This window comes from Podarcis filfolensis (genome assembly GCF_964270895.1).
Source record: "Podarcis filfolensis genome assembly, chromosome: 5".
Lineage (NCBI taxonomy): Eukaryota > Metazoa > Chordata > Lepidosauria > Squamata > Lacertidae > Podarcis > Podarcis filfolensis.
In genome coordinates, this window is record NC_139608.1 from 21,889,297 (window position 1) to 21,912,311 (window position 23,015).

A 23,015-nucleotide genomic window follows, 5' to 3' on the forward strand; every position below is an offset into this window, starting at 1 on the left:
GATTTCATGCTCTTTATTCAGCTCATAGTGGTGAGGAGGAATGGAAGTTCCCCCAAAGTATCTGCTTTATATACATTATTTACACAATGGGCTGATTGGCTAATTCCGGGATTCTCCTGTAAGCCAATCAGGTTCTGGATTCACTTCCATCTGGAGCTGGATTGGGTGGCTCCTGCGGACCAATCATACTGCTGCATTGTTCTAGGACCAATCAGACTGCTGCATTTTGGATCCTATTCAACTCAGTACATAACAGCACAATACATCTATGCTTTAAGTTTAGGACTGCACTGTTTTTCTTGTCTAGAAATTGCATGCTCACATATAGCAGGCCTTTACTTCTTTACTTATGTGGATGTCAGAACAAGTGTTTACTGTCAAGCATGCCAACTCCTAGGGGACAAGGCAGTTTTGGCCACCCCAAAATATTTTTTTGTGGGGGCCGAGCTCCCTCAATATTCAGGGGGTGTTTGGCTCCACCCCTGGCTCCTCGCAGCATTGCGCATGTGACATCAGGGCATTGCATGGTGTTGCCCCTTCAATCATCCTAAAAAGATGGCACCTCCATTTAGTCCAGACCATCCTATATTTACAGAAGCCGTCCCAGCTTCTGATTTGATCCCAAAATCTCCCACTTTTCCTTTTTGTTGTTGTTTAGTCGTTTAGTCGTGTCCGACTCTTCGTGACCCCATGGACCAGAGCACGCCAGGCACTTCTGTCCTCCACTGCCTCCCGCAGTTTGATCAAACTCATGCTGGTAGCTTCAAGAACACCATCCAACCATCTCATCCTCTGTCGTCCCCTTCTCCTTCTGCCCTCCATCTTTCCCAACATCAGGGTCTTTTCCAGGGAGTCTTCTCTTCTCATGAGGTGGCCAAAGTATTGGAGCCTCAGCTTCACGATCTGTCCTTCCAGTGAGCACTCAGGGCTGATTTCCTTAAGAATGGATACGTTTGATCTTCTTGCAGTCCATGGGACTCTCAAGAGTCTCCTCCAGCACCATAATTCAAAAGCATCAATTCTTCGGCTATCAGCCTTCTTTATGGTCCAGCTCTCACTTCCATACATCACTACTGGGAAAACCATAGCTTTAACTATACAGACCTTTGTTGGCAAGGTGATGTCTCTACTTTTTAAGATGCTGTCTAGCTTTGTCATTGCTTTTCTCCCAAGAAGCAGGCGTCTTTTAATTTCGTGACTGCTGTCACCATCTGCAGTGATCATGGAGCCCAAGAAAGTAAAATCTCTTACTGCCTCCATTTCTTCCCCTTCTATTTGCCAGGAGGTGATGGGACCAGTGGCCATGATCTTCGTTTTTTTGATGTTGAGCTTCAGACCATATTTTGCGCTCTCCTCTTTCACCCTCAATAAAAGGTTCTTTAATTCCTCCTCACTTTCTGCCATCAAGGTTGTGTCATCTGCATATCTGAGGTTGTTGATATTTCTTCCGGCAATCTTAATTCCGGCTTCGGATTCATCCAGCCCAGCCTTTTGCATGATGAATTCTGCATATAAGTTAAATAAGCAGGGAGACATTATACAGCCTTGTCGTACTCCTTTCCCAATTTTGAACCAATCAGTTGTTCCATATCCAGTTCTAACTGTAGCTTCTTGTCCCACATAGAGATTTCTCAGGAGACAGATGAGGTGATCAGGCACTCCCATTTCTTTAAGAACTTGCCATAGTTTGCTGTGGTCAACACAGTCAAAGGCTTTTGCATAGTCAATGAAGCAGAAGTAGATGTCTTTCTGGAACTCTCTAGCTTTCTCCATAATCCAGCGCATGTTTGCAATTTGGTCTCTGGTTCCTCTGCCTCTTCTAAATCCAGCTTGCGCTTCTGGGAGTTCTCGGTCCACATACTGCTTGAGCCTTCCTTGTAGAATTTTAAGCATAACCTTGCTAGCGTGTGAAATGAGTGCAATTGTGTGGTAGTTGGAGCATTCTTTGGCACTGCCCTTCTTTGGGATTGGGATGTAGACTGATCTTCTCCAATCCTCTGGCCACTGCTGAGTTTTCCAAACTTGCTGGCATATTGAGTGTAGCAGCTTAACAGCATCATCTTTTAAAATTTTAAATAGTTCAGCTGGAATACCATCACTTCCACTGGCCTTGTTATTTGCAGTGCTTTCTAAGGCCCATTTGACTTCACTCTCCAGGATGTCTGGCTCAAGGTCAGCAATCACACTACCTAGGGTGTACGAGACATCCATATCTTTCTGGTATAATTCCTCTGTGTATTCTTGCCACCTCTTCTTGATGTCTTCTGCTTCTGTTAGGTCCTTACCACTTTTGTCCTTTATTATGGTAATCTTTGTACGAAATGTTCCTTTCATATTTCCGATTTTCTTGAACAGATCTCTGGTTCTTCCCATTCTGTTGTTTTCCTCTATTTCTTTGCATTGCTCGTTTAAGAAGGCCTTCTTGTCTCTCCTTGCTATTCTTTGGAAATCTGCATTCAATTTCCTGTATCTTTCACTATCTCCCTCGCATTTTGCTTGCCTTCTCTCCCCTGCTGTTTGTAAGGCCTCGTTGGACAGCCACTTTGCTTTCTTGCATTTCTTTTTCATTGGGATGGTTTTAGTTGCTGCCTCCTGTATAATGTTGCGAGCCTCCACCCATAGTTCTTCAGGCACTCTGTCCAGCAAATCTAAATCCTTAAACCTGTTCCTCACTTCCGCTGTGTATTCATAAGGGATTTGGTTTAGATTGTATCTTACCGGCCCAGTGGTTTTTCCTACTTTCTTCAGTTTAAGCTTGAATTTTGCTATAAGAAGCTGATGATCTGAGCCACAGTCAGCTCCAGGTCTTGTTTTTGCTGACTGTATTGAGCTTCTCCATCTTTGGCTGCAGAGAATATAATCAATCTGATTTTGATGTTGCCCATCTGGTGATGTCCATGTGTAGAGTCGTCTCTTGTGTTGTTGGAAAAGTGTGTTTGTGATGACCAGCTTGTTCTCTTGACAGAACTCTATTAGCCTTTGCCCTGCTTCGTTTTGATCTCCAAGGCCAAACTTGCCAGTTGCTCCTTTTATCTCTTTATTCCCTACTTTAGCATTCCAATCCCCTATAATGAGAAGAACATCCTTCTTTTGTGTCACTTCTATAAGGTCTTGTAAGTCTTCATAGAATTGGTCAATTTCAGTTTCTTCAGCACCAGTAGTTGGTGCATAAACTTGGATTACTGTGATGTTAAAAGGTCTGCCTTGGATTCGTATCGAGATCATTCTATCATTTTTGAGATTGCATCCCAGTACAGCTTTCACCACTCTTTTGTTGACTATGAGGGCCACTCCATTTCTTTTACGGGTTTCTTGCCCACAGTAGTAGATATGATAGTCATCCGAACTGAATTCGCCCATTCCCGTCCATTTCAGTTCACTGATTCCCAGGATGTCAATATTTATTCTTGCCATCTCATTTTTGATCACACCCAACTTACCCAGATTCATGGTTCTTACATTCCAGGTTCCTATGCAATATTTTTCTTTACAGCATTGGACTTTCCTTTCGCTTCCATGCATATCCGCAACTGAGCGTCCTTTCGGCTTTGGCCCAGCCGCTTCATCAGCTCTGGATCTACTTGTACTTGTCCTCCGCTCTTCCCCAGTAGCATGTTGGACGCCTTCCAACCTGAGGGGCTCATCTTCCAGCGTCATAACTTTTATATGCCTGTTGTCTTTGTCCATGGAGTTTTCTTGGCAGGGATACTGGAGTGGCTTGCCAGTTCCTCCTCCAGGTGGATCACGTTTGGTCAAAACTCTCCACTATGACCTGTTTATCTTGGGTGCCCTGCTCGGCATAGTTCATAGCTTCTCTGAGTTATTCAAGCCCCTTCGCCACGGCAAGGCAGTGATCCATGAAGGGGCACTTTTCCTTAGGACCTCCCTATTTTCATCAGAGAAGGTTGGAGGGTATGGAGTTATCAGATCCTGAGCCATCTGAAGGCAGCCCTGTATAGGGAAGGGTTTTTTTAATATATAAAAAAAAGTTTAATGTTTAATTATGTTTTATGTATGTTGGAAACCCGCCAGAGTGGCAACGCAATCAGATGGGTGGGGTATAAATAGTATAATTCTTTTTCTTATTATTATGGAATAGGACGTCCTTATTTTCATCAGATAAATATTAGAGGCTATGCAAGTTGTTTCTGCTTGACTTTCATAACTTTTCTAAAATGGCTTGCATTATGTCCTTAAACTTTGCACGTTCCAGGTCTGGTTTTGCTGATCTGCATCCCCCCCCCCGAGCTTTTAACTAAATGAACATACTTAAATAAACTGCTGCTGGGAATGTTGACTCCATGTCCTTGCTCAGAACAACGAGGGCTGGAAAGGAACCAATCTGCAAAGGTCAACACGTCTTGTTGGGAATACATTGTTCGTGGTAGAAATTATTTCCACTAGATCAGGTGTGTGTGGTATATAATTAGCCGAAGCACAGCAGATAGGGTTGGCATGGCACAAGCACCCTGGCCAAAGAGGTTCCTTTGACCCGTGAATTTTGAAATAAATATTTCTGTGTTATAAAGGGAACAGAACTATATATCTTTCTACAAGGCTCAGGATCCTGTTCTCTAAAGGTCTGTTATCTCCAGTGTCAAATTTAACCTGCTTATCTTTGTCTCCTGGCATGTCACAATACACCAGGCAACACTCGGCATATGTTTAGCGTGAGAACACAGAACAACAGCCAGTGATATGTTTTACAGACTGCCTGAATTTATTCAGATTTGACCATCATTTAATTTGCCTCTGTGCCACCTTCTGTGGAGGTGAAAGCAATCATTTCATGGCCACTCCCACCATTAGTCAAAGCAGGGGTTGAGAATTTCAGGCCTGGGGGTGGAATGTGGCCCTTGAGATATCTCTATCTGGCCCTTAGGATCCTCCCTAAGGAACACCTTCGTCCCAGGCTGCCCTGATCATCAGCCCTGCTCCACACCTTCTTTGACTGCTTTTGCCTGACTGAAATGTGTCCTTGACCTGTGGTAGTGTCTCTTGCCTGCCTGGGTGAAGGCGTCTGTTTGTGTGTGTGTGTGTGTGTGTGTGTGTATGTATATATATATATATATATATATATATATATATATATATATAGGTAAAGGGACCCCTGACCATTAGGTCCAGTCGTGGCCGACTCTGGGGTTGCGGCACTCATCTCGCTTTATTGGCCGAGGTAGCCGGCGTACAGCTTCCAGGTCATGTGGCCAGCATGACTAAGCTGCTTCTGGCGAACCAGAGCAGCACACAGAAATGCCGTTTACCTTCCCGCTGGAGTGGTACCTATTTATCTACTTGCACTTTAATGTGCTTTCAAACTGCTAGGTTGGCAGAGCTGGGACAGAGCAACTGGAGCTCACCCCATTGTGAGGATTTGAACCGCCGACCTTCTGATTGGCAACCCCTAGGCTCTGTGGTTTAACTCACAGTGCCACCCGCGTCCCATATATATATATCTATATATTTCTGGATTCCCGCCCCCCCCCAAGGGTGTCTCTGGCCACACACACTAGGGGAAGTCCAGCCAGATGGTTGGTGTATAAATAATAATAATAATAATAATAATAATAATAATAATTAGAATCATAGAATCATAGAGTTGGAAGAGACCACAAGGGCCATCGAGTCCAACCCCCTGCCAAGCAGGAAACACCATCAGAGCACTCCTGACATATGGTTGTCAAGCCTCTGCTTAAAGACCTCCAAAGAAGGAGACTCCACCACACTCCTTGGCAGCAAATTCCACTGTCGAACAGCTCTTACTGTCAGGAAGTTCTTCCTAATGTTTAGGTGGAATCTTCTTTCTTGTAGTTTGGAACCATTGCTCCGTGTCCGCTTCTCTGGAGCAGCAGAAAACAACCTTTCTCCCTCCTCTATGTGACATCCTTTTATATATTTGAACATGGCTATCATATCACCCCTCAACCTCCTCTTCTCCAGGCTAAACATGCCCAGCTCCCTTAGCCGTTCCTCATAAGGCATCGTTTCCAGGCCTTTGACCATTTTGGTTGCCCTCCTCTGGACACGTTCCAGTTTGTCAGTGTCCTTCTTGAACTGTGGTGCCCAGAACTGGACACAGTACTCCAGGTGAGGTCTGACCAGAGCAGAATACAGTGGCACTATTACTTCCCTTGATCTAGATGCTATACTCCTATTGATGCAGCCCAGAATTGCATTGGCTTTTTTAGCTGCTGCGTCACACTGTTGGCTCATGTCAAGTTTGTGGTCAACCAAGACTCCTAGATCCTTTTCACATGTACTGCTCTCAAGCCAGGTGTCACCCATCTTGTATTTGTGCCTCTCATTTTTTTTGCCCAAGTGCAATACTTTACATTTCTCCCTGTTAAAATTCATCTTGTTTGTTTTGGCCCAGTTCTCTAATCTGTCAAGGTCGTTTTGAAGTGTGATCCTGTCCTCTGGGGTGTTAGCCACCCCTCCCAGTTTGGTGTCATCTGCAATATTATTCTTATTATTATTTCCCAGAAAACTATCCACAAGGTAATGTGGCCCTTGGGTTTAAAGTGGATAATCATCATGAGGAAGTTGGTTCAGGCATCAGATGCTTTGGGATGGTGGTGATAACAAGAAGCAGCAAGATTTTGAAGGGCATAACTATGTGTGCTATCCGGGCTGGTCTGTTCCGCCTATGTTCCAATGCTACTCATGGATGCGCTAAAGGATATTGTCCAATCACCCATGTTGAAATAAAATTCAACCAGGTCTCCTCTAACCAGGGCTTGGAATGCTCTGCCCATCATTACCAGGTCTATTCAGTTTTGCTCCTCTGGGCTTGTGAACTTCCTTATTGCACTGACTTCTAATTCTTAGAAAGAATTTAAGAGACTAGTAATCACCTGTGCAACAGACTTCTCTATACTTCTCTGCCTTATCAGGAATAGAATTTGTATTTCCCTGTAAGGTAAAGGTAAAGGGACCCCTGACCATTAGGTCCAGTCGTGGCCGACTCTGGGGTTGCGGCGCTCATCTCGCTTTATTGGCCAAGGGAGCCGGTGTACAGCTTCCGGTTCATGTGGTCAGCATGACTAAGCTGCTTCTGGTGAACCAGAGCAGCTCACGGAAACGCCGTTTACCTTCCCGCCGGAGCGGTACCTATTTATCTACTTGCACTTTGACGTGCCTTCGAACTGCTAGGTTGGCAGGAGCAGGGACCGAGCAACGGGGATTCGAACCGCCGACCGTCTGATTGGCAAGTCCTAGGCTCTGTGATTTAACCCACAGCGCCACCCGCGTCCCTGTACTTCCCTGTACTTAATATTTCCCTGTACTTAATGCCAAATATCAGCATTCCTTGCTTGTCAAGGAGATGGACATTTTATAATATGCCTGCTTACTACTTGGAAAAATCCATGGAACTTTTTTTAGCTCAAGGCATATTATCTAGTTAAAAACTTTATAGATGTCTACTGAGGGAACCAGTCAAACAGAAGTTAATGCCATTAACAGCATGAAAGAGTTTGGCAAAAGAGGATTTTGACTATTAAGGTCATAAGTTGTAACAGAATTAAAATTTTCTTGCAGGAAAAAACAAAACAAAACAACTACAACAACAACGGCAGACCTTGGTTTTTCAAATTTCAGTGGTGCCCTGTGTGGGGCCAAAATTTGGCTCCCCAAGCCTCGCACCTCAATTTAATATGTCATAGTTATGACACCTTGTGGTACCCCCAAGGCTAGGTGCCCAGGGCGGTAGAACCAGTCGTACTGCCCTAAATCTAGCTCTGTTGAGGAAGGATACAATTTGTGCATCTCTCCACTGGGATAGATGTGTATAAATGATTTTGCTTGAGACTGAAAGTGAATCCTGAGCTGTGAATCCTGTTCCTGCTTCTATCTGATTGTCACATCTGAAACAGCCAAAATATTACTTATTTACTCCTTTACTTATTTACTACTCCTACTCCTAAATTAATAAAGTTATTACCCATTGCTCACCAGCAGGTCCTAGGGAGAGTGACAACAATTCAGAATTAAAACAGATTTACAGCCACAAGAATTCTCATTTGTTGCTAGAAATGGATCGTTTCACTGATGTCTTTATCAGGACAGTTTTTGAATTATTTGCAGTATAAACTTTGATATCAAAAATATCCCAAGCAGTCATCAGACGAGTCTTTTATAGAGATTTATGTACAGCTGTTTTTCTCCATTTCCCCCAAGTGTTTCAGTCCTCATGCAAGTCTCCCTTTGCACATTGTGCCCAAAAGCTATAAAATAGGATTGCGTATCAGATCCATTTTTTCCAGATACCACACAATGTCTTGTCCAAGATTAAGTGCTGTCAAAATACATGTATATATATGAGAAATAGTATTTCATCTAACAAAATGTGCCAGCCCCTCTCACTAATCTTCATTTATATACAGGATCCTGCTTAGCTGTTCTAAGGAAGTCAAATAATGGATTAGATTGCTCATTAGGGCTTACGTGTGAGAGGGTGGATTTTGCCCAGCATAATGAACGTAAAGCTGGGAAGCCTGAGAGACAGGAAAGAAAATGCAATGAATGCAGTGAATTTTAAACTGAGACCAGGCAGAACTCTACATGCATATTTATTCATTTGCTGCTTTATTCGTTTTTCTGTCTGAAGTGCTCCCCCAAACCTAGGTACATATGCAGTAACAGCAGCAAGAATATTATTGGCCCAAAAATGGAAGCAAGAAGAACTACCAACATTAGAAAAATGGAGGATGAAATTAATGGACTACGCAGAATTAGACAAGCTAACAGGAAGGATCCGAGACCGGCGGGAGCAGAGGTTTACTGAAGACTGGACTAAATTTGTGGAGTATTTGAAAAGTACGATCAGATTACGTTTGTAGGATTACAGGAAGTTCTGTGAGGAGTAATTTAAGAAATATTGTAAAAATGGAAAGGGAGAAATGATTTGTTAGGAAATGTAAAGGCAATATTAAGTTAAGAATTGCAGGAGAAATAATTAAGACGGAAGATTATCGGAGGTGCTGAAGGAAGTCCAAACAAGGATATATGTGTAATAATTTGTGTGGTATGTCTTTAAAATTTCTGTAAGCTAAAAATTAATAAAAAAATATTTTAAAAAACAACAACACCTAGGTACATAGGAACCAAGGCTAGTCAAGTTATTTTTGCATCTGAGGTGGAAAATCCCATAAGCACTTCATGTGCAAGGAAAACATAAGAAGTGCCTTGCTGGGTCAGGCTGGTGGTCCATCTATTGCAGCATCCTCTTCTCACGGTGGCCAACCAAGATGCCCATGGGAAGCATGCAAAGTAGGACCTCAATACAGCAGCATTCTCCCCATTTATGGTCCCCAGCAATTGTTATTCAGAGCTATACTGCCTCCGACAGTGGAGGTGGTAGAACATACAACACAGTAACAATAAACTAGATGACTAACAATCTGGTTGCTTTTCATGGTACCCAAACTCAGCTGCCTGAAATGGCCATCTCACTTTGCCTAAGGGTAGGGCTGGCCCACAATAGTGCTCAAACCGAATAATGTTGAATTCTGCACCATAATCTAAATCCTATGCGATTTAATCTGTGGAAAATTGCATTCATATCAGACTTGGTTATATCTTATAAATTCAAGTCAGTCTTTCCCAACCTGATACCATCCAGGTATTTTGGATTACAACTCCCATCATCCCTGACCATTGCCATGCTGGCTGGGGCATGATGGGAGTAGAAGTAAAAAATATCTCAAGGGAACCTGGTGTGGTCATTAGCATTACACCAGAACAGAGAATACCAGTGTGGTGTAGTGGTTAAGAGTGGTTAAGTCACGTAATCCAGGGAACCGGGTTCGCGTCTCCGCTCCTCCACATGCAGCTGCTGGGTGACCTTGGGCCAGTCACACTTCTTTGAAGTCTCTCAGCCCCACTCACCTCACAGAGTGTTTGTTGTGGGGGAGGAAGGGAAAGCCGCTTTGAGACTCCTGAAGGGGAGTGAAAGGCGGGATATCAAATCCAAACTCTTCTTCCTCTTCCTACCTCCTAAAATAGGAACAGAAGCTTACAGCATCCAGAGTTCTGTGATTCCTTGTTTCCATAATCCCCATTCTCCTTTTGGTCCATCTTAAGTTTATTCTGTTTTGGCCTGGTGATAAAAGTGAAATGACACTCAAGATGAAAGAGTCAAATATAAGTCCTCCACTTTGGAGCAAAGTTTTAAGCAAAGCTTCATTTAATGCCTAATCCCAGTGAGAAAAAGCATCAAGGTTGTGGTTATATCCGTGCAGGGATAATTTGCATGATGACATGTTCCATAGCTCAGGGATAGTCAATGCTATGCCCTCAAGATGTCGTTGAACTACAACTCCCATGCAATGGGATAAAAGACATTGCGAAAAATTTGGAAGTGACAAAAAGAAGCCAGAAGAGGGAAGGAGGGAAGTCAGCTCATAGGAGCAAATTACAAATGTAAAATGTAATATAATATGTATTTAAAGTGTGAAATTTGGAAAACTAATAAAGATTATATTGGGGAAAAACAAACTACAATTCCCATCATGCTTGACCATGCTGGCTGGGACTGAGTTGTCATCCAGGAACATCTGAAAGGCACCGTTTTGACTACCTCTGCCTTAGCTTTATTAGAGTCATTATAAAAAAGGTATCAAAATTTGCTTGACTGACCGGCGAAAACACCACGTGAGAATGCTCTACACTAATAATGGACAGAATGACCTGTAAAGTGTAAGGGCCCAAATTCCTGTCTTTTCCAACCATTGAATGCAGATAACTTACAGCTTACACTAGTGAAAGAAGCAGGTGCAATGCATTCCAGATTTTGCTCTATTTAAAGCTCCAGAAGCCTCAGAGATGTAACAGCAGAGTCGAATGTTAAATCAGTTCTGCTTAGACACACAAGAGAGGAATGGAAAAATCAGGTATGGTGAAAAGCAAAATGTTTTAGAATTGTTGATCACCTGTGTGCAAAAGTCATGGATAAGAGCTTAGTCCTTCCTCTTTAAGTTTGTGGTTGGGCTCTTTTATTTTTAGGGTAATGCAATCTCATTTATTAGCAACCTAGTCTTGTTTTCCATTGGATTATTTAAAAAGTGCTTTTTCTTTCTTCTGCATTACTTTGTTTGGTAATTCTGCAAGCATCCTTTAGTAGGAGTGAGAAGCTGAATGCTTTTCCTTTCTCAGCAGAAAGCTAAAGTTACTAGCTCTATGGATGAACCCAATGCATGTAATCTTAAATGGTACTGTGATTTAAATGGTAGCTACCATGCTGTAAAAATTAAGTTTGTACATTTCAGGAGAATTGAGCCTCAAAATTCTGTTTTACATTGCTTTTGGTTATAGATTACTAATAGAACTTGAAACTGTGAACAGATTTCTCTTTTAGTTTCAATAGCAAGTAAGACAGAAATATGGCATTTAATATTTACTGACACTTTCTGTACTGTTTCTTGTACCTCTCCCGGAATGGAGATAAACTAAGATGAAAGTTGTAGACTAAAACATGATGCTCTGTTGTATCTTTGTCCTTATAGCCCCTTTGAGCCCCTTGCCCAGCAGCAGATGACATGCTGGGTCTCTTCTGTTCCCCTGGCCTCTATCCAGCTGTGTCACTGCAGCATACCAGGATAATAATAATAATAATAATAATAATAATAATAATAATAATAATTTATTATTTATACCCCGCCCATCTGCCTGAGTTTCCCCAGCCACTCTGGGCGGCTCCCAATCGAGTGTTAAAAACAATACAGCATTAAATATTAAAAACTTCCCGAAACAGGGCTGCCTTCAGATGTCTTTTAAAGATAGGATAGCTGCTTATATCCTTCACATCTGAAGGGAGGGCGTTCCACAGGGCTAGCACCACTCCCGAGAAGGCCCTCTGTCTGGTTTCCTGTAACCTCACTTCTTGCAATGAGGGAACCGCCAGAAAGCCCTCGGCGCTGGATCTCAGTGTCCGGGCTGAACGATGGGAATGGAGACGCTCCTTCAGGTATACAGGATAGAGAGGGGTGTTGTGGCGGTGAGGTTGGTGCAGTGCAAACACAGCAATGGAAACACAGTGCTCCTGCTGCCGCATTTGCAATGTGCCAACCTTGCCACCACCAACCCTCCCCCTCTCCATCCAGGTATGCTGCAGCAACTGTGTTGGATGGAAGTGAGTGACACAGCCTCCCACGCCATCCACTGCTGTCCTTGCTGCTACTAAACGTTCACCAAGAAGACAGGATCATTTTTGTTACAACAAGAAGTCATCCATCCCCTCCTCACCTAGGCTTATTTTTGTGGTTGGCATCCATTTGTCTCGGGAGACAACGGAGGAGTGTGCCTTGGGAGTGAAGTCAAACCATCGCTGTGGCTCTAGAGACTGATGCAGGAGAGACATGTTTCGTTGCAGCTGGGGCAAATGAAGGCGTCCGGTTGTGCTGCTGCAGATGCACCATGGCATTTCTTCTCTGCGCTCCTCCCAGTGGTCATTCCTGCACTGGTCATGGCTGTGGATACGTGACCTGCTTGTTGCAATCATACCTCCTTAAAAAAAAAATCATTTATTTGGTTTTTCAGATTAACATTTTACAGTCACATCTCCATCATACAATAGAAAAACAAGATTCCAAGGAATCTCTTGGACTTCCCTCTTCCCCTTTGAGGGTCCTATTGTAAATCATTTCCTCCTGCATCTTTTATAGTAATCCAAATCTTTTATCTCTACATTGTATCCAAAATTCACTATTAAACTACAAGTGATATTCAGACAATTTATAAATTTTCCCCATTATTAAAGTTTTGGTTTTCCTGATTTCTGACTCTTCCAGTCATTTTAGCCCTTTTGGCACAGTCCATTAAATTTATCTGCCATTCCTCTCTGGTAGGAACTTTATCTTCTTTCCATCTCTGGGCCAATAATATCTGCACAGCCGTGGTCGCATACATAAATACTATTTTCTGCTCCCTTGGGATTTCGGCACCTACGATTCCTAAAAGGAAAGCTTCAGGTTTTGTTGCAATCATACCTCCTGTTACCTGGGAGTAAGCGCCACCAGTTTCAATGGGCTTACTTCCAAATGGGCATGTATAGGCGTGCACTGTAACTTGGTAGTTTTTATCACCGTTTTAATTATTATGTTTTTGTACTGAAGTTTTGTTAACTGAGAGATAGAATGCACAAATGTCATCTCTGGAATGAAGAAACCAATGAACTCATTTTATGTATTACCCCAGAGGGAGTGGCTTCTGGGGATATTTATTCTGGCAACCTGCACTGATGTCTGCCCCATTTATTTGTGTGCCATTGGCAGGCCTTCATGCCTTTAATGATTCCCCTGAAACAGTATCTCTCCCAGCCAGCTGCTCATTGCCTCATGACATATGGTGGGTGTTTCAATGTCTCTGGCTCTTCCCCTTTCATTGTCTTCTTTCAGCCAAATTGGATCTCGGTTAAAGAGCATGTTTTACGGCTTTGCTCTCTTAGAACTCTTCTGAAGGCAGCCCTGTTTAGGGAAGCTTTTAATGTCTGATGCATTACTGTATTTTACTATTTTGTTTGAAGCCGCCCAGAGTGGCTGGGGAGGCCCGGCCAGATGGGCGGGGTATAAATAATAAATTATTTTTATTGTTATTTTTATTATCATTATTCTGCAGTTTTCCACCACCCTGTTAAGGAATATTAAGTTAATAACTCTTTTTATGTTATATATATATATATATATATATATATATATATATGTAAAGTAAAGGTAAAGGGACCCCTGACCATTAGGTCCAGTCGTGGCCGACTCTGGGGTTGCGGCGCTCATCTCGCTTTATTGGCCGAGGGAGCCGGCGTACAGCTTCCGGGTCATGTGGCCAGCATGACTAAGCCGCTTCTGGTGAACCAGAGGAGTGCAGGGAAATGCCGTTTACCTTCCCGCCGGAGTGGGACCTGTTTATCTACTTGCACTTTGACGTGCTTTCGAATTGCTAGGATGGCAGGATATATATATATATATATATATATATATATATATATATATATATATGCGAGCGCAAATGAATGCTACAGTGATGAGCTATGTATGTAAGGTTTGCATATTGCAAAAATGTCTGTGAAGTGCATTGCATTTCTGGGTCCTCTGTGCACCCTCAAGCAGCAGGATCCTTCCCAATGATGCACAGGTAACCCAAGTTTAGCCTGTGTTGCAACAGTGTCCAAAATAGTACCATTACACTGTGTCATGCATTCTTGTGATGAAATTGTTTGCTTAATGCAGAACACAAGACTGCCAAGAGGGCAGCACCAGTCCCAGAGCTCGCTCTTTCTTTCTTTCTTTCTTTCTTTCTTTCTTTCTTTCTTTCTTTCATTCATTTTAAAATAAATATCAAGCCCTCGTAGAATGAAAGTTATGAAACAACATGTTCAGGCAACATTCAGAGCAATTGCTTTCTGCAATATTAGCCTGTTCCCTTCTTTCGTTGTATTTAACCAGAGTTGTGAATGCCTCTGGAACTCCATTTTCCAAATAATGGAGAAGGGATTTCCCAGTTCATTTTGAAGCTCTTTTGGGGCTTTCCTTGCTACATGTGACTCTAATTTTTCTCTAGGTTCAAACAATGTGGTACTGCCAGATGAAGCTTAGTCTGAGGCAAGACCTGATAACATGAACCTTGAGTTCTTTGCATGGTTTAGGGTTGACGGGACCCTTGTACCTTTAACAGCTTTGTGGCACACAGACATTCAGCTGTGTAAGTTTAATTAAGAGACACCTGACAGGGCAGCAGTGCCATTCGGACTGGATATGTGAAAATTCCAGGCAAATAACACAGTACCAATAAGTCTGCAGTGACCTAATGCCAGAGGAAATCAATTTCAACTGCAGTGCTGAAAAGCACTGTCTCTCAGCCTAACCTACAGGGTTATCACGAGGATAAAGCAGAAAGGAAAAAAAGTACATCTCCTTGAACTCTTGGGGGTGGATGGGATAGATGTGTAATACACTAATAAATACACAAAGAGACCTGTGAAATAAGACTTTTTAAATCGGCAGCTATTGAATTGATGTTTTATTTTATTATTGCTTATACAGCTAGATGTAGTTGGGGCTGTTATGGGCGGGGAACAGGGGAGAACTATAATTGTTGGGTATTTGTTCCTACATTCAAAATGAATAAAATAAAAGATAAATAAATCGGCAGTCCTTTCAGTGGGCAAAAAGTGAAATCTCTTCACTGTACATAGTAATGACTATGGCTTATATCACCCACCTCTTTCAGCAACAAAACTAAGCTGCCGTTTTGCCCACTATTAGCAAGCAGCATGTCCGGTACAAAAATGGGGTCAAAAGGTGATTATATAGTCCCCGAGCTCATTGTTTTTAATTGTTAGTTGTGAGGTGGTTTTAAAAGTGTGGCTTTCATCAAGGTTCATATATTTACTTTGTAAAATTTATACACTGCTTGGTTGTAAAAAAAACAAAAAACCATCAAAGCGGTTTACAGAAGTAAAATTATAGGTGAAAACAGTTAAAAACAACCATTTAGAAGATTAAGATGAGCAGCAAACCAAAAACAACATTCATCACCATTCCACATATCTATATATGCTGTTTATATGCTGTTTTGATTTGTTATACTGGTATGTGTGTGTTTACATGTCCCACCCTGGGGCCATACAGCGAAGGAGAGGTTATAAGTATTTGTAACAATAAGTAAGTAGATCCTTTTGGTTTCAGTAGAGAAATGTAAGCAAGTGCTTCCTCCGTGTTAGGAAACTGAGTGGATCATAAAGAGTTTGGGTTTGTGGGGACGTGGATCAGAGCCAGCGCCAGGCTACTGATACTCGCCCAATGAAGCTGTGTAGCATTCTCCCCCTGCCCCTCCTGCTCTTGCTATTGTTTCCTTGAAAAACTCCTCCCTGCCAGGCCCCAAGGTAGTCATTTTAGCAATGGGCAGGTGGAGACGCCACCTCTGAATGTGAGCCAAAGTTAGCTCCCTTTTGCAATGGCAGCATCTTAACTTACCCCAAATGAAAGTCTATGGACTAAGGGTCAATGGAATCAACAGCTTTCATGGATCTACCGTATTTTTCGCTACATAAGACGACCTGGCCATAAGACGCACCTAGTTTATAGAGGAGGAAAACAAGAAAAAAAATATTCTGAATGAAACAGTGGGTGTATGATTTTTGTGGTTCATGCTGTGGCCAAAGATATGTGATCTGATTGTGAATTTGGGGTGACCCAATGTAAAAATCCTGAGGATCCATGGGCTTTTACCTCCCCCCTCCCAGGCAGCCTCCGCTAGTGTCCCTTATCTCTCTTCCGATCCCACCGATCAGATGTTTTCTTTCAATACTCCCTTCCTTCTTGTTTGCCTTAGTGTAGTGACTTTTCCTTAGCTGGAGCAGTTTTTTGCTCCTCCTTTTCTTCTAATTTCTCTCCTTATTGCTTTAGTCTTCCTGTTTCCCCCTTTTGCAAGTTTGCTGTCTTTACCTCCCCCCTCCCTGGCAGCCTCCTTTATCTCTAGCATCCCTTATCTCTCTCCCGGATTGGCAAATGATCAGCGGCTTTGTTTCAATACCCACTTCCCTATTTCAAAAAAAAAAGAGAGAGCCTGATCTGCTTTTTGCCCCTGGGCAATTCGGCTCCAGGGACCACGCATTTGCTCCATAAGAGGAACAGACATTTCCCCTTACTTTTTAGGAAAGAAAAAATGGTGTCTTTTGGAGCGAAAAATACGGTATATGGCAGGGCATTGCAGTTCGGATGCCTTAACCATCATGGTGGATGGGATGAATGCTTGGCTCCCAATGTGGTACTTCCGCCTGCTAAGGCAGAGAGCAGTGATTGGTGGCACAGCTAGGATGAGACTCTGGGACCTTTGGACAGTTCCTGAACTGACTGACTGCTGGTGGCAGGCCTGACTGGGCTGGCTGGCTGGGAGAGGTATCCTTTTCTAAACCTTTGATGGGTTCCCAGTCTCTGGAATCAAAATATTCCTCTTAAAGACCTTCATACGTTATGTCTCCAGCCACCATGTGAATAAAACCTTTATTTTCTTTCTTCAGAGACAATCCCGTATTCCACATATGTTGTACCAGCCCTCCTCTTGCTTGGATGGCTTGCAGGGTGTGTATTAATGGTTTGGTTTGTCTTCTCTTAAAAGAGGGTAAGTATGTCCTCCCCCGCGTGTAGCAGAGAAGTGTTTTCATGTCATCGCAATAATTTATTAACTTCTGTTTCTGTTCTGCAGGAAAGAAGCCTTTGCAAAAGAACTTCGGGAACTGGAGGAAGAAATGCCTATTTCTTGTTTAAATATACTGTGCAAACTACTGTATGTTACAATGATGACATGACATATACTCTTTGTCTACAAAGTGCTTAATGCAGAACTAATAACCAAAGCAATTTTGTAGCCTTTAAGAAACTTTTGTATTAAAACTGAATTGGATGTTTAGGGTTAGAATGCTGTTTGTTCATCTCTTGCTACCAACTTCATTTTTCAATGTGTGTATTTCAATGTGTGTATTCAAAGGCAATATAAAAATTCTTCCTTTGCCCTGGTTATGGTTGGAAAAGTGGGGTTAAGTGCTTGCGCTCTATACCTCTGAACAACTCGTCACCCTATCATTATAATTTTTTTTCAGTTATTCTACACAACTGAGGTATAACTCTACCCAGTCAGTAGAGGATGGGGCTCTTAATCTCAGGATCAGGAGTTTGAGCCCCACATGGGGTGAAAGATTCCTGAATTGCATGAGGTTGGACTAGTTGACCCTTGTGGTCCCTTCCAGCTGTTTTATGATTCTGATTCCGTATCCTAAGATTTGCTTCTGGTGCAGGTGGGGAACCTGTGGTCCTCCAGAGGCTTCTCAGCTACAACGCCCTTGCCGTTGTGGTGTAGTGGTTAAGAGCAGTAGATTCGTAAGCTGGAGAACTGGGTTCGCTTCCCTGCTCCTCCACATGTAGCTGCTGGGTGACCTTGGGCTAGTCACACTTCTCCGAAGTCTCTCAGCCCCACTCACCTCACAGAGTGTGGGGGAGGAAGGGAAAGGAGAATGTTAGCCGCTTTGAGACTCCTTCGGGTGGTGGTAAAGCAGGATATCAAATCCAAACTACTACTACTACTACTACTACTACTACTACTACTACTACCACTATTCTTCTTCTTCTTCTTCTTCTTCTTCTTCTTCTTCTTCTTCTTCTTCTTCTTCTTCTTCTTTCCTGGCTGAGGTTGATGGAACTGGAGTTGAACAATATCTGGAAGGCCACAAGTTTCTGGACACTTTAAAAGGTAAAGGTAAAGGTACCCCTGCCCGTACGGGCCAGCCTTGCCAGACTCTAGGGTTGTGCGCTCATCTCACTCTATAGGCCGGGAGCCAGCGCTGTCCGCAGACACTTCCGGGTCACGTGGCCAGCGTGACACGCTGCATCTGGCGAGCCAGCGCAGCACACGGAACGCCGTTTACCTTCCCATTGGTAAGCGGCCCCTATTTATTTACTTGCACCCGGAGGTGCTTTCGAACTGCTAGGTTGGCAGGCGCTGGGACCGAACGACGGGAGCGCACCCCGCCGCGGGAATTCGAACCGCCGACCATGCGATCGGCAAGTCCTAGGCGCTGAGGTTTTACCCACAGCACCACCCGCGTCCCATTCTGGACACTTTAGTTGTGTTCAAACATAGTTCTAGGAAACAGAGCTGTTTAAAGTGCAGAAGCCTGATCTTTAAAATATGGCAGAGGATTCTGGGGGCATAGGTGTGCATGACTAGGTGGGAAGGGTAATATAATTTGGAATACATTTAACTAGGTTTGGTTTTTGTGAATTAAAGGCTAACCAGAATAATGAATTTTAGGTAGATTGGTAAGAGAGCTAATTCTCAGTGCTCATTGTTTCGATTGCACTTCTATCGTATTCCTGTGGTGTAGACTGGGAAATCCTTAAACACACCCACACTAATGCCATGGACAGGACAAGACTTCCAATCAATAGTTATGACTCCACCCCACAGAAACCTCTTGCTCTTAAACTTTAGGCTCATTGCCCAGGAAGACTATTTTTCTCCCAACAGGACTCCCACTATCTGGTGTTTTTGAGGAGTGCTGTCCACCTGCTGTGTTGCAGTGCATGGAGTGGAATAATCATGGAGAGAGGCTTTTCATGCCAGCCTAATCACTTGTTCCATCTCATTGTTTTTCTTTCCTTTTGTTTCAATAGCCCTCTGTGTAAAATACAGTCTGAAGTCAGAGTTCTGTAGTGATTTCATGCTCCTTATTGCAGCTTGTAAAACAGTGATTGAATTGCCCCCCCAAACCTCAGGCTTTTATATACATTATTTACACAATGCGTCCCATCTGATTGGCTGATTCTTCTTCCCTCCTATAGCCTGATTGGTCTTTTCCTGCAGGCCAATCAGTTGTTTCATTCTACGCTCCTACCAGCCTAACAGGCCGATTAACTTCTTCCTGGAGCCTGATTGGTCTTCTCCTGCAAGCCAATCACTTATTGCATTCTAGGATCCTACTTGCCTATTGTTCTAGGATCCAAGCTTAGTACATAACATGCACCTAGCACAGTCTAACCTAATTAACAGTAGTAAGTTCCAATGTACTTTTTCTGGGCACAGGACTGCATTGCAGTTTAAGACTCCAAAACACGTCCTGCACTCTTTCTTGAGACTGTTGAAAATTGCAGGCTCGCTGAGATTCTTCCATTGTGACTATTTCACTTAACAGCCAGCCTGAAGAAGAGTGCTGGAGGACTCAAACATTTGCTCGGTGTTCCAAGACATTTTAGTTGGCTCCAATAAAGATATGACACTAGCATGGCTATTTCACACCCTCCAACATTCTTCAGATGAAAATCAGGATGCACATCTCTTGGTGCTGCACTGCTGCATGAGCCAGTGCCTGATGGGAGCCATGACATTCCTTCCCTGGAAGCTGAAGGCAGAGGAGGAGAAGTGAAGCAAATGATGCCTAGGACTCTGGTTCCTAGAAGCCACTGCACATCAAGGTGCTGGTGGCTACGTCTACTGTGGCTGCTCCTGGGAATCATAGGTTCTTCCTCCCCACTCTTGTGCTGAGGGAGGAGGAAGGTGAAAGGGCTTCTGTAATTCTGGGACCATCCCAGGACAATCAGGACACTTGAAGGGTATGATATATTAACTAGAGACAGCAGGAATTCAGCATGGGACTTTCTGCAGGCCAGTCATGTATTTTACCACTGAATTATGTCCCCTTTCTTTAACAAGCTATCTTAAATGAAGACAATTGGACCTTCTGATCCTGTACTGTGGCAAGGATAACCAGTGGGGTGCCCTCCAGATGCTGTTGGACTACAACTCCCATCATCCATGATCCATAGCCCATGGCTGGCTGAGGCGAATGGGCATTGAAGTCCAACAACATTTGGAGGGCACTGAAAGGACATAAGACAGGCACGTCAAAAGTCCGTTTTGGGGGCCTAATCTGGGCTATCCGTTGGTTTAATCCAGCCCCTGTGGCAGTTTATTTTCTGGGGTAAAATTGTAAAAAAAAAGCTCAACACCTTCAATCCTAAAAGGTCAACAACTTTGGTTGGCCCTCACACATCTTCACTTCATCAAATCTGGCCCTCTCTGAAAAAAGTTCGGACACTCCTGACATAAGAGGAGCCCGCTGGACCAGACAATGGCCCATCTAGTCCAGCATCTCATAGCGGTCAACCAAATGAATGTGGGAGACCCTCAAGCAAAAAGCAAGTACAAGAAATTCTCTCCTTCTGCAGTTTCCAGCATAAGCATCACTGCCTCCATGGTGTCTACCATTAATCTATGGTGACCACCATCTGCTTTTTCTATTGATTTATAGTCCATCCCTACACATTCTAGGGGCGCGGGTGGCTCTGTGGTCTAAACCACAGAGCCCAGCTTGCCGATCAGAAGGTTGGCGGTTCGAATCCCCGTGACGGGGAGAGTGCCTGTTGTTCGGTCCCTGCTACTGCCAACCTAGCAGTTTGAAAGCACGTCAAAGTGCAAGTAGATAAATAGGTACCACTCCGGTGGGAAGGTAAACAGTGTTTCCATGCACTGCTCTGGTTCACCAGAAGCGGCTTAGTCATGCTGGCCACATGACTCGGAAGCTGTCTGAGGACAAACACCGGCTCCCTCGGCCTATAGAGTGAGATGAGCGCCGCAACCCCAGAGTCATCTGCGACTGGACCCTAATAGTCAGGGGTACCTTTACCTTTACCTTTTACCTGCACATTGTATGATATCAGTTTGAACAGTATGATTTCTGACTCATGCAACATATAAGGCATTTATAGAAGAAATTGTACACGCCAAACCATTTTGCATGGTGTTTCATGAAAGACAAGATCAACACGACACTACATTGCAGCCTTTTCCCCATTTGAATGACTGGTATAGTAATCGTATTGGCCACTGTCTGCCACATGGTGGGGCTGCGTGTTTCTAATATCACCTTTTGGAGCAATGCATCTGGTGCATATCAACCAGTAGATGGCGCTGCCTTTGCACTCAACGGCTGCTGTGCAACAATTAGCAAAACGCAAGGAGGCGTTTCATTTCTCTCTGTTTTATTTATGGACTCTGGAGGCTATAATTAAAACCCCATAAACTGAAACTGAAGTGTGAGGAAAAGAGAGAAAATATTTTGTTGATGTGAAAATGTTTTGTTTTTCGCTTATGCCCTGCTAAACGCAGGAGGGGAAACACAGATAAATTTTGAAAACACACACACACACCCCACACTAATAAAACCACAACAAGGAAGTGTTCAAAAGGCAACTCCACACTCTTAAACATATGTTAACCCTTACCATGTATTTATATCTCTCTCCACACACACCTGGAACTTCCATAATGTATATCACCAAAACCACCTTGTTAATGGTCACACTGTCAATATTTTTTTTTATGTCATTGCAACTGCTCATTATACATTTTATATCCCTTGGACCACTTTTTCCTCTTTCTCCTCCCATCCCAAGCTGTATATTCCTGACAATTTAGGATTACACTTCATGGGTACGATAGAGAGGTCCCTAATCCAGGAGTGAGCAGATACCAAATTTGCAGGATCTTGTCTTTATACTGCAATCTCATGGATGCTGGTCCATTTTGGGTAAATGGGGAACTTCCCTACCAACTTCACACCGCCCCAGCCAGCACCTACTTTCCTGCCATCTTCCTTACAACCCACCCAGGGGGTGGAACTGGGTGTCATCTTTCTCCTCCTTAATCTCAGTGTTACCTGAGTGAAGAATTCAGCAGGGAGGTAAAGCTAAAGGTAAACGGACCCATGACCATAAGGTCCATTTGTGGCCGACTGGGGTTGCGGCGCTCATCTCGCTTTACTGGCCGAGGGAGCCGGCGTACAGCTTCCGGGTCATGTGGCCAGCATGACTAAGCCGCTTCTGGTGAACCAGAGCAGCTCACGGAAACGCCGTTTACCCTCCCGCTGGAGCGGTACCTATTTATCTACTTGCACTTGGACATGCTTTCGAACTGCTAGGTTGGGAGGAGCAGGGACCGAGCAACAAGAGCTCACCCCATCGCGGGGATTCGAACCGCCGACCTTCTGATTGGCAAGTCCTAGGCTCTGTGGTATAACCCACAGTGCCACCCGCGTCCCTCAGCAGTGAGGTAGATGAGGACAAGCTAGGATGAGTTGGCCCTGCCTGTCATTGGTTCTAGCCTCACCTACTGTGGTCCTCCTGTTTTCTGCCCTACCAGTAAATGGCATGGAAGACTGGTGGCTTTTTTTTTTAAAGTCATTTCAATTTTCTTTGCATGAGGTGGGGGCCATAGCTATTTCTGCAACACATGCCCTTCCTATTCTACCACCCACTAATCTGCCTGCTGAGCGACTTTTTCACAGTCAGTCCTTGTTGTGCCGGCTCCATTCTCAGAAAAGCCTACACAAGATTCCTTATTCATAGCAAAACAACAGTGTTATGTCTCTGAATACCAGTTGTTGAGAATCACAGGCAGTGGGCAGAATGCTGCTGTGCTCATGGCCAGATTGCAGGCTTTCCACAAGTGTCAGGCTGGCCACGGTGAGA

At 43.7% G+C, this 23,015-nt stretch overlaps 1 long non-coding RNA gene across 1 annotated transcript; it reads left to right on the forward strand.

Annotated features, from left to right (window-relative positions):
* The first annotated feature begins 10,661 nt into the window (after nt 1-10,661).
* LOC310762465 lies at nt 10,662-17,403 on the forward strand. The gene is made up of 3 exons (XR_014547986.1): nt 10,662-10,892; nt 17,015-17,115; nt 17,200-17,403. It is a non-coding gene; the product is annotated as an uncharacterized lncRNA (long non-coding RNA).
* Nucleotides 17,404-23,015: the final 5,612 nt, after the last annotated feature.